This window comes from Ursus americanus, chromosome X (assembly GCF_024610735.1).
Source record: "Ursus americanus isolate L20-20 chromosome X, mUrsAme1.1.p, whole genome shotgun sequence".
Taxonomy (NCBI): Eukaryota; Metazoa; Chordata; class Mammalia; order Carnivora; family Ursidae; genus Ursus; species Ursus americanus.
In genome coordinates, this window is record NC_142164.1 from 58,997,124 (window position 1) to 59,007,059 (window position 9,936).

At 38.5% G+C, this 9,936-nt stretch overlaps 1 long non-coding RNA gene across 1 annotated transcript in view; it reads left to right on the plus strand.

Annotated features, from left to right (window-relative positions):
- Window positions 1–9,936, plus strand: part of LOC123789773 (uncharacterized) — a 94,601-nt gene that overhangs the window by 64,031 nt on the left and 20,634 nt on the right. The window lies entirely within an intron of this gene.

Consider the following 9,936-nt stretch of genomic DNA (forward strand, 5'->3'; position numbering starts at 1 on the left):
GTACCCTCTATCCCTAAACTCTAAAGGGTTTTAATCAGGAAAGGATGCTGTATTTTGTCAAATGCTTTTTCTGCATCATTTGAGAGGATCATATGATTCCTGAGTCTTTTCTTGTTGATATGATATATCACGCTGATCGATTTGCAAATGTTGAACTACGCTTGCATCCCAGGGATGAATCCCACTTAGTCATGATAGATAATCCTTTTAATGTACTGTTGGATTCTATTAGCCAGGATCTTTTTGAGGATTTTGTCGTCCATATTCATCAGGGAGATCGGTCTGTAATTCTCCTTTTTGATGGGGTCTTTGCCTGGTTTGGGGATCAAGGTAATATTGGTTTCATAGAATGAGTTTGGTAGCTTTCCTTCTGTTTCTATTTTTTGAAATAGCTTTTGGAGAATAGGTATTATTTCTTCTTTGAATATTTGTTAAAATTCTCCAGGAAAACCATCTGGGCCTGAAGTTTTGTTATTTGGAAGGTTGTTTATCACTGACTCAATTTCTTCTAATTAATTGGCCTGTTTAAAAAAATAAATTTCTTCCCGTTTCAGTCTTGGTAGTTTATAGGTTTCCAGGAAGGCCTCCATCTCTTCCAGATTGCTTAATTTTTTGGCATATAGCTGTTGATAAAAGTTTCTAATAATCCTTCCAATTTCATTGGTGTTGGTTGTGACCTCTCCTGTTTCATTCATAATTTTATTAATTTGGGTCCTTTCTCTATTCTTTTGGATAAGTCTTGCCAGCGGTCTGCCAATTTTATTGATTCTCTCAAAGAATCAGCTTCTAGTTCTGTTGATGTGCTCTACTGTGTTCCTCGTTTCTAATTCATTGATTTCTGCTCTAATCTTGGTCAACTGCTTCATATTTCGTGGATTAGGCCTGTCCCTCTGTTGCTGTTCCAGCTTCTTGAGGTGAGAATATAAAAACTGCATTATAGATTTCTCTATTCTTTTGAGCGAGGCTTGAATGGCTATTTATTTCCCACTTAGGACAGCCATTGCAGTATCCCATAGGTTTTGGACCGTTGTGTTTTCATTCTCATTGGTCTCCATAAATTGTTTAAATTGATTTTTGATTTCCTGGTTTATCAAATCATTCTTGAGAAGGCTGGTTCTTAGTCTCCAAGTGTTTGAGTTACTTCCAGATTTTTCCTTGTGGTTGAGTTCCAATTTCAGAGCATGGTGGTCTGAGAATATGCAGGGAATAAATTCAGTCTTTTGGTATCAGTTGAGACCTGTTTTGTGTCCCAGAACATGGTCTGTTCTTGAGAATGTTCTATGGGCATTAGAATAGAATGAGTATTCTTAGGTTCTGGTGTGTAGTGTTCTATATATGAGGTCCAACTCGTCGAGTATGGCATTCAAAGCTCATGTTTCTTTGCTGATTTCTTGCTTTGGTGATCTGTCTATTGCTGATAGTGGAGTGTTGAGGTCTCCTACTATTAGTGTATTTTTATCTATATGTCTCTTTATTGAGGTTAAGAGTTGGCTTGTGTATCTTGCTGCTCCCATGTTGGGAGCATATATATTTATAATTGTCATATCCACTTGTGGGATACCTCCTTTAAGAATAATATAGTGCTCTTCTGTGTCTCTAACTATAGCCTTTAGTTTAAAATCCAATCTGTCTGATATGAGAATTGCTACCCCAGCTTTCTTTTGAGGTCCATTGGCGTGAAAGATGGTATTCCATCCCTTTACTTTTAGTCTGAATGTATCTTTAGGTTCAAAATGAGTCTTTTTTAGACAGCGACTGGATGGGTCATGTCTTTTTATTCAATCTGCAACCCTGTGGCGCTTTATGGGAGCATTTAGGCCATTTACATTGAGACTGATTATTGAGAGATATGATTTTAATGATGCTGTGTTGCCAGTAAAGTCTTTGTTTCTATAGATTGTGACTTTCTGTTCTGTATCACTCTTGGAGCCTTTTTACTTTTATAGAACCCCCCTTAATATCTCCTGTAGGGCTGGTTTTGTGGTTATGAAATTGGTCAATGACTGGCGATTCTGGAAGATCTGTATTTTTCCATCAATTCTGAATGACAGCCTTGCTGGATAAAGGATCCTTGGCTGCATGTTTTTCTCTGAAAGAGCTTTAAAAATGCCCCCCCAAGCCTTTCTCTCATTCCAGGTCTGTGTAGACAGGTCTGATGTAATTCTGATACCTTTGCCTTGGTACGTGAGAAATTTCTTTGCCCTGGCCACTTTCAATACTGTATCCGTGGATCTAATATTTGCGAAATGCACTATGACGTGACATGGTTTAGGTTTGTCATCGTTGAGCTTGGGAGGAGTCCTCCCTGCCTCTTGGACACAAATGTTTGTTTCCCTCCCTAGATTAGGGACGTTTTCAGCTACAATTTGTTCAAATATCTCTTCTAGACCTCTGTTTTTCTCCACCCCCTCGGGGATGCCGATGATTCTGACATTGGAACTTTTCATTGAGTCAGTAATCTCCCATAACCTACATTCCCTAGCATGGATTTTTTTGAGTCCAGATTCTATTTTAGCTTTTTCTTCTACTAACCCATCCTCCAATTCGCTGATACGTTCTTCTGCCTCATTCACCCTTGCCATCAGAGCCTCTAGTTTCGACTGCATTTGGCTCGTAGAATTTTTAATTTCTGCCAGATTCGCTCTCATTTCCGCCCTTAGAGATATTATATTCTCATTAACATTTTCGTTAATACTTTTTCCAAGTCTACACATCATCTTGACCATTGTTCCTCTGAATTCCATTTCTGATAATTTGGTTATATCCATATCCATTATTTCTGTGGCAGAGGCCACAGACTCATTGTCTTTTCTTTGCTGGGGGGGATTTCTCCTTCTCGTCATTCTGATGAGGAGAGGTTGCGGGGTTGTCCAGAGCCCAGATTATTGACCGGGAACCACGCTGTGTGCCCTTGTTTTATAGGGACCTTAGGGATGTGGGCTTCTTGATTTTTCAGCCTGCCTTCTGGGGGAGGGGCCTGTTGCGCTGATACTCAGGCAACCCTGTTTGGGTAGAGTCTCCGTGTCCCCTGGGGGGGGATGGGGATGGGCACACTGTGAGCCGTATTTCCAGGCTTTTGTTCTTTGGCGGCTTTCCCTTTGGGAATGTTTTTGAAGTGAATGAGAGAAGAAGAAAAACTAAGGCAGAATAGCAAGTTTAGTGACCTGCTTAAATCATACACCACATTTACAGTAGAGCTGGGAATACATTTTATAAAAGTCACACCTATGTATCCAAAATATTTTTAACAACTATTTAAAAAAAAAGAAAAGATTTTTTTAATTAATCAGTCTATTACCTGAGAACTGTACTGTAGTAAATATCTCAGTCCTTACATTCTATTATTTTACTCATCTCTAGATGTTTTTACATTATTTTTTATTGAAGTATAGTTGGCATACAATGTTATTCTAGATATTTTAAAGAGTAATTCTTAATATAAAATTTGTATTAACTACTAGAAAGAAAAGTTATGACTAATCCAAAATTTAAATCCATTACACTTTAAATACATAGCAAAGTGGGTAGCAGGGAGAGCTAAGATGGCGATATAGTAGGAGGACCTAGGCTCAGCTGGTCCCTCGAACACAGCCAGATAACTCTCAAATCATTCTGAATGCCCAAAAAATCAACCTGAGGACTGATAGAACAAACTGCACAACTAGAGGGAGTGAAAAGATCACATCAAGTAAGGTAGGAAGTGTGGAGTCATGGTTTGCAGAAGAAACAGATAGTTGGTGCCGTGGAGAAGAGGGAGCCCTGGTTATGGAGAGAGGTGAGAGAGAGTGGAATGCTCAGGGATGCACACACAAAAAATATTTCCCCGAAGTCATTGGCTGGAAAAATGAGAGGGGCTGATTTTTGTAAGTTTTTACAACCAGTGGGGATCCATGTCTGGAGTTTTGGAGGTCTGTAGACTTCTCTGGGATAAAGTTGTGAGGGTGCAGTCCTGCTCCTGGAGAGAAGGCAAGCAAACAGTGCAGACAGTGTGATCTGAGGATCGCCTAGGGCACAGTGGGGGTACTGTTCCTCTCCTTGGAGTGCATCTGCAAGAGGTGGCATTGCTTCTGGGGACAAAGGAGTCAGCAAGGTGCCATTTCACTTCCCCACCCCTCAGCACAGGCACAGAGACACCAGCTGAGGGCAGCTAACCTGGACATATGTCATTAAGCCTGCTTTGCTCCACTTCCCATAGCCTGTGCTCTAGCAGGTCTGCTGTTCTGGATCAGACCTCTGTCAGTCCCAGTGCAGCAAGACCCTCCCCAAGAAGACCAGCTCAGGTCCCTGCCACACCAAGTCCCTAAAGTTTGGAGTTCTGAAAATCAGTAGGCCTGGCTATGGTAGAGTCCACAGTGCAAGGTGCTGCTCCAGGTGGACAAGAAACCCAGAGACAGATAGTGTGAAAACAGCAATTGAGAAACACATAGGACACATGAGGGGAAATTGTTCGCTATTCTGGGAGTCCTTCCCTGAGACCAGCAAGCATGGAGACCACTCTCTGGGGACAAAGGGGTAGGCTGACACCATTTCATTCCCACACCCCACAGGATAAACCAACTCCAGTAAACAGCACAGCACCAACACCGGCTGCCTAACCTACTTAAACTAGGTCCCACCCTCCTGGATTCTGCTGGTACTGCTTGTCTCGGGCAGCTCTGCCTAAGGACCAGCACCATGGGCCCCTTCCCCCAAAGACCAGCCCAAACCCCTCCACCCTGCACCATGTCTACTGACCATACAGTTCTGCAGAGCTTCAGTTCTAGTGGAAGTAGCATCAGATCTCATTTAAGAAGCAGACCAGAACAAACCTATTTAAAACTCATCACATTCTGGCCAAGGTCCAAACACTGTCCACTGCAGGCAAGGAGAGCCTCTACAGATGAATAACCTGAGGCATAGAGCAGCCAAAACACAGCAGCAGAGTGCACACAGCACATATCAGAGATGGTTTTTGAAATTCTAGGCCCTGGGAATTATATAACCTATTCTAAAGCTACTACTCACAAAAGCAGAAAACATAACAGGTTTTTCTAACACATGGAAGAAAGGGACCTAGACAAAATGTCAAGATGTAGGAATTCACCACCCCCAAAAAAAGAACAAGCAAAGGTCACAGCCAGAGATCTAATCCAAACAGATATAAATAATATGCCTGATACAGAATTTGAAGCAACAATCATAAGGATACTCAGTGGACTTGAGAAAAACATGGACGACATCAGGGAGACCCATACTGCAGAGTTTAAAAAGTTAAAACACAATCAGGCAAAAGTGAACAATGCAATATCTGATATTCAAAACCAATTAGATGTAATAACCACAAGGACGGAAGAAGCAGACGAGTGAATAAGTGATATAAAATACAGAATTATGGAAAAAATGAAGCTGAACAAAAGAGAGATCTGAACATGATAACATTAGTATCATAAGAGTCCCAGAAGAAGAAGAAGAGAGAAAAGAGGGCAGAAGGTTTATTAGAGGAAACTATAGCTAAAAACTTTCCTAATCTGGGGAAGGAAACAGACATCCAAATCCCAGAGGCACAGAAAACTCCCATCAAAATCAACAAAACAACAAGGCATGTTGTAATTAAATTTGCAAAATGTATTGATAAAGGAAAAATCCTAAAAGTTGCAAGACAAATGAAGTCCCTACCATACAAGGGAAGACACATCAGGTTAGCAGCAGATCTCTCTACAGAAATTTGGCAAGCCAGACTGGCATGATATATTGAATATGCTGAATGGGTAAATTCTGCAGCCAAGTATACTCTATCCAGCAAGGCAATCATTCAGAATAGGAGAGATAAAGAGTTTTCCAGAAAACAAGCTAAAGGAGTTCATGGTCACTAAAGCAGCCTTTCGAGAAATATTATGAGGACTCTTTGGGAAAGAAAAACCAGAAGTGACAAAAACTAAAAAGGAACAGAGGGAATCTCCAGAAACAATGACAAAACAAGTAATAAATTGGCACTAAATCTATAACTATCAATACTTACTCTGAATGTAAATGGACTAAACATTCCAGGCAATGGTATAGAGTGTCAACATGGATGAAAGAACAAGACCCATCTATATGCTGCCTACGGGAGACTCATTTTAGACCTAAAGACACCTGCAGATTGAAAGTGAGGGGATGGAGAATCATCTATCATGTAGTTGGATGTCAAAATAATGCCAGAGTAGTAATACTTATATCAGACAAACTAGATTTTAAACTAAAAACTGTAACAAGATTTGAAGAAGGGCACTGTATCATAATAAAGGGAACTATCCAACAAGATCTAACAATTGTAAATATGCCCCCAATGTGGAAGCACCCAAATATATATAGCAATTAATATCAAACATAATATAGTAACAGTAGGGGACTTTAACACCCCGCTTGTATCAATGGATGGATCATCTAAGTAGAAAATCCACAAGGAAACAATAGCTTTATATGACACACTGGACCAGATGGACTTCATATATATTCAGAATATTTCATCCTAAACCAGCAGAATGCATATTCTTTTCAAGCGCACATGGGACATTCTCCAGAAAAGATCACATTCTGGGTCAAAAATCAGGCCTCCATAAGGATAAAAAAGATTGAGATTGTACCATGTATATTTTCTAACCACAACACTATGAAACCTGAATCAACCACAAGAAACAATTTGGAAAGACCACAAATACATGGAGGTTAAACAACATGGTAGTAAGGAATGAATGGGTCAACCAGGAAATTAAAGAAGAATTTTTTAAAAATACACAGAAACAAATGAAAATGAAAACATGATGGTCCAAAATATTTGGAATGCAGCAAAAGCAGTCATAAGACGGAAGTAAATAGCAATACAATAGCTTTCTCAGGAAGCAAGAAAAATCTCAAACAACTTAACCTTACATCCAAAGGAGCTAGAGAAAGAAAAACAAATGAAACCTAAAGCCATCAGAAGAAGGGAAATAATAAAGATTAGAGCAAAAATAAATGATATAGTAACTAAAAAAATAGTAGAAAAGATCAATGAAACCAGTAGCTGGTTCCTTAAAAAAATTAATAAAATTGATAAACCCCTAGCCAGGCTTATCAAAAAGAAAAGAAAAATGACCCAAGTATATAAAATCACAAATGAAAGAGGAGAAGTAACAACCACCACCACGTAATAAAAATAATTATAAGAGAATACTATGAAAAATTATATGCCATCAATTAAGACAATCTGAGGAAAATGGACACATTCCTAGGAACGTACAAACTACCAAAACTTAAGAATAAATAGAAAACTTGGACAGACCAATAACCACCAAAGAAATTAAATCAGTAATCAAAAGTCTCCCAACAAACAAAAGTCCGGGACCAGATGGCTTCACAGGTGAATTCTACCAAACTGAAAAAAAAGGCAATACCTATTCTTTTCAAAGTAGTCCCCCCCCCCAAAAAAAAATCATATGGAAGGAAACCTTCCAAACTCCTTCTATGAGGCCAGAATTACCCTGATTCCAATACCAGACAAAGACTCCACAAAAATTGAGACTTACATTCCAATATCACTGGCAAACATGGATGCAAAAATTCTCAAGAAAATATTAGCAAACCGAATCAAACAGTACATTAAAAGAATCATTCACCATGATTAAATTGGGTTTGTTTCTCAGCTGCAAGAGTGATTCAACATTCATAGATAAATCAGTGTGGTACACTGCATTAATAAAAGTAAGGATAATAACTATATGATCCTCCTAATACATAAAAATCATTTGACAAAGTACAGCATTCATTCATGATACTAACACTCATAAAGTAGGGGTCGAAGGAATATACCTCAACATCATAATGGCCATATATGAAAAATGCACCGTTAATATTATCTTCAATAGAGAAAAACTAAGACATTTTCCTCTATGGTCAGGAACAAGACATGGATGTCCACTCTTGCCAGGAAGTCCTAGTCACAGCAGACAGACAAGAAAAAAATAAAAGGCATCCTGATCAGCAAGTAAGAAGTCAAACATTTATTATTTGTAGATGGCATGATACTCTATATAGAAAACCCAAAATACACCTCAAAATATTGCTATAACCGATACATGAATAAAGTAATATCTCACGATACAAAATCAACATACAAAAATGTGTTTCACTTCTATACACCAATAATGAAGCAGCGGAAAGAGAAATCAAGGAATTCATCCCATCTACAATTGCACTAAAACCCAAAGATACCTGGGAATAAACCTAACCAAAAAGATAAAAGAACTGTACTCTGAAATCTATAAAACACTTATGAAATAAATTGAATGTGACACAAAGAAATGGAAAAATATTCCATGCTTTTGCATTGGAAGAGCAAATACTGTTAAAATGTCTATGCCACCTAAAGCAATCTACACATGAAATGCAATCCCTATCAAAATACCACCAGCATTTTTCAGAGCTAGAACACACAATCCTAAAGTTTGTATGGTACCACAAAAGACCCCAAATAGCCAAAGCAATCTTTAAAAAAAAAAAAAAGGGCAATGCTAGAATCATCACAATTCCCGACTTCATGTTATATGACAAAGCTGTAGTGATCAAACCAATATAGTACTGTCACAAAAACAGACACATAAATTAATGGAACAGAATAGAAAACCCAGAAATGGACCCACAACTCTATGGTCAACAAATACTTGACAAAGCAAGAAGGAATATCCAATGGGAAAAAGTCTCCTCAACAAACAGTGTTGGGAAAACTGGACAGCAACATGCAAAAGAATGAAACTGGATCACTTTCTTACATCATGCACACAAAAAAATTCAAAATGGATGAAAGAGCTAAATGTGAGACAGGAATCCATCAAAATCCTAGAGGAAAACAAGCAGTAACCTCTTTGAGATCGGCTGTAGCAACTTCTTTCTGGGTACGTCTCCTGAGACAAGGGAAACAATAGCAATAATAAACTGTTGGGACATCATTGAGATAAGAAGCTTCTGCACAGCAAAGGAAATAATAAACAACACTAAAAGGCAACATCTGGAGTGGGAGAATATATTTGCAAATGACATACCTGATAAAGGGTTGGTATCCAGAATATATAAAGAACTTATAAAACTCAACACCCAGGAAACAAATAATCTAGTTAAAAAATGGGCAGAAGACATGAATAGATGGTTTTTCCAAAGAAGACTAACAGACACATGGAAAGATGCTCTACATCCCTCATCATCAGGGAAATATGAATTAAAACTACTATGAGATATCACATCACACCAGTCAGAATAGCAAAAATTAAGAACACAGGTAACAACAGGTGTTATCAAGGATGCAGAGAAAGGGAACCCTTTTACACTATAGTTGGAAATGCAAACTAGTGTAGCCACTTTGGAAAATAGTATGGAGGTTCCTTAAGAAACTACAACCTAGCAGTTGTACTACTAGGTATTTACCCAAAGGACACAAAAATATGCACCCCTATATTTATAGCAGCATTATCAACAATAGCCAAATTATGGAAAAAGCCCAAATATTCATCAACTGATAAATGGATAAAGAAGATATGGTATATAGTGGCTCCTGGGTGGCTCAGTCAGTTAAGCATCCAAGTCTTGATTTCAGTTCAGGTTATGATCTTGGGGTCATGTTATCAAGCTCCATGTCAGACTCTGTGCTCCGTGAGGAGTCTGCTTGAGATTCTGTCCCTCTCCCTCTGCCCCTTCCCCCACTGGCATGCTCTCATGCTTTCTTCTTCTCAAATAAATAAAAAGTTGTATGTGTGGGTGGGTGTCTCTATATATATGTAAATAGATATCTAAATGTATATGTGTCTATATATATAGATAGAGAGCCTGCACACACACACACAATGGGATATTACTCAGCCATAAGAAAGAATGAAATCTTATAAGGACTGCATTTTAGATTTTTCTATTCTTTTGAATGAGGCTTGGATGGCTATGTATTTTCCC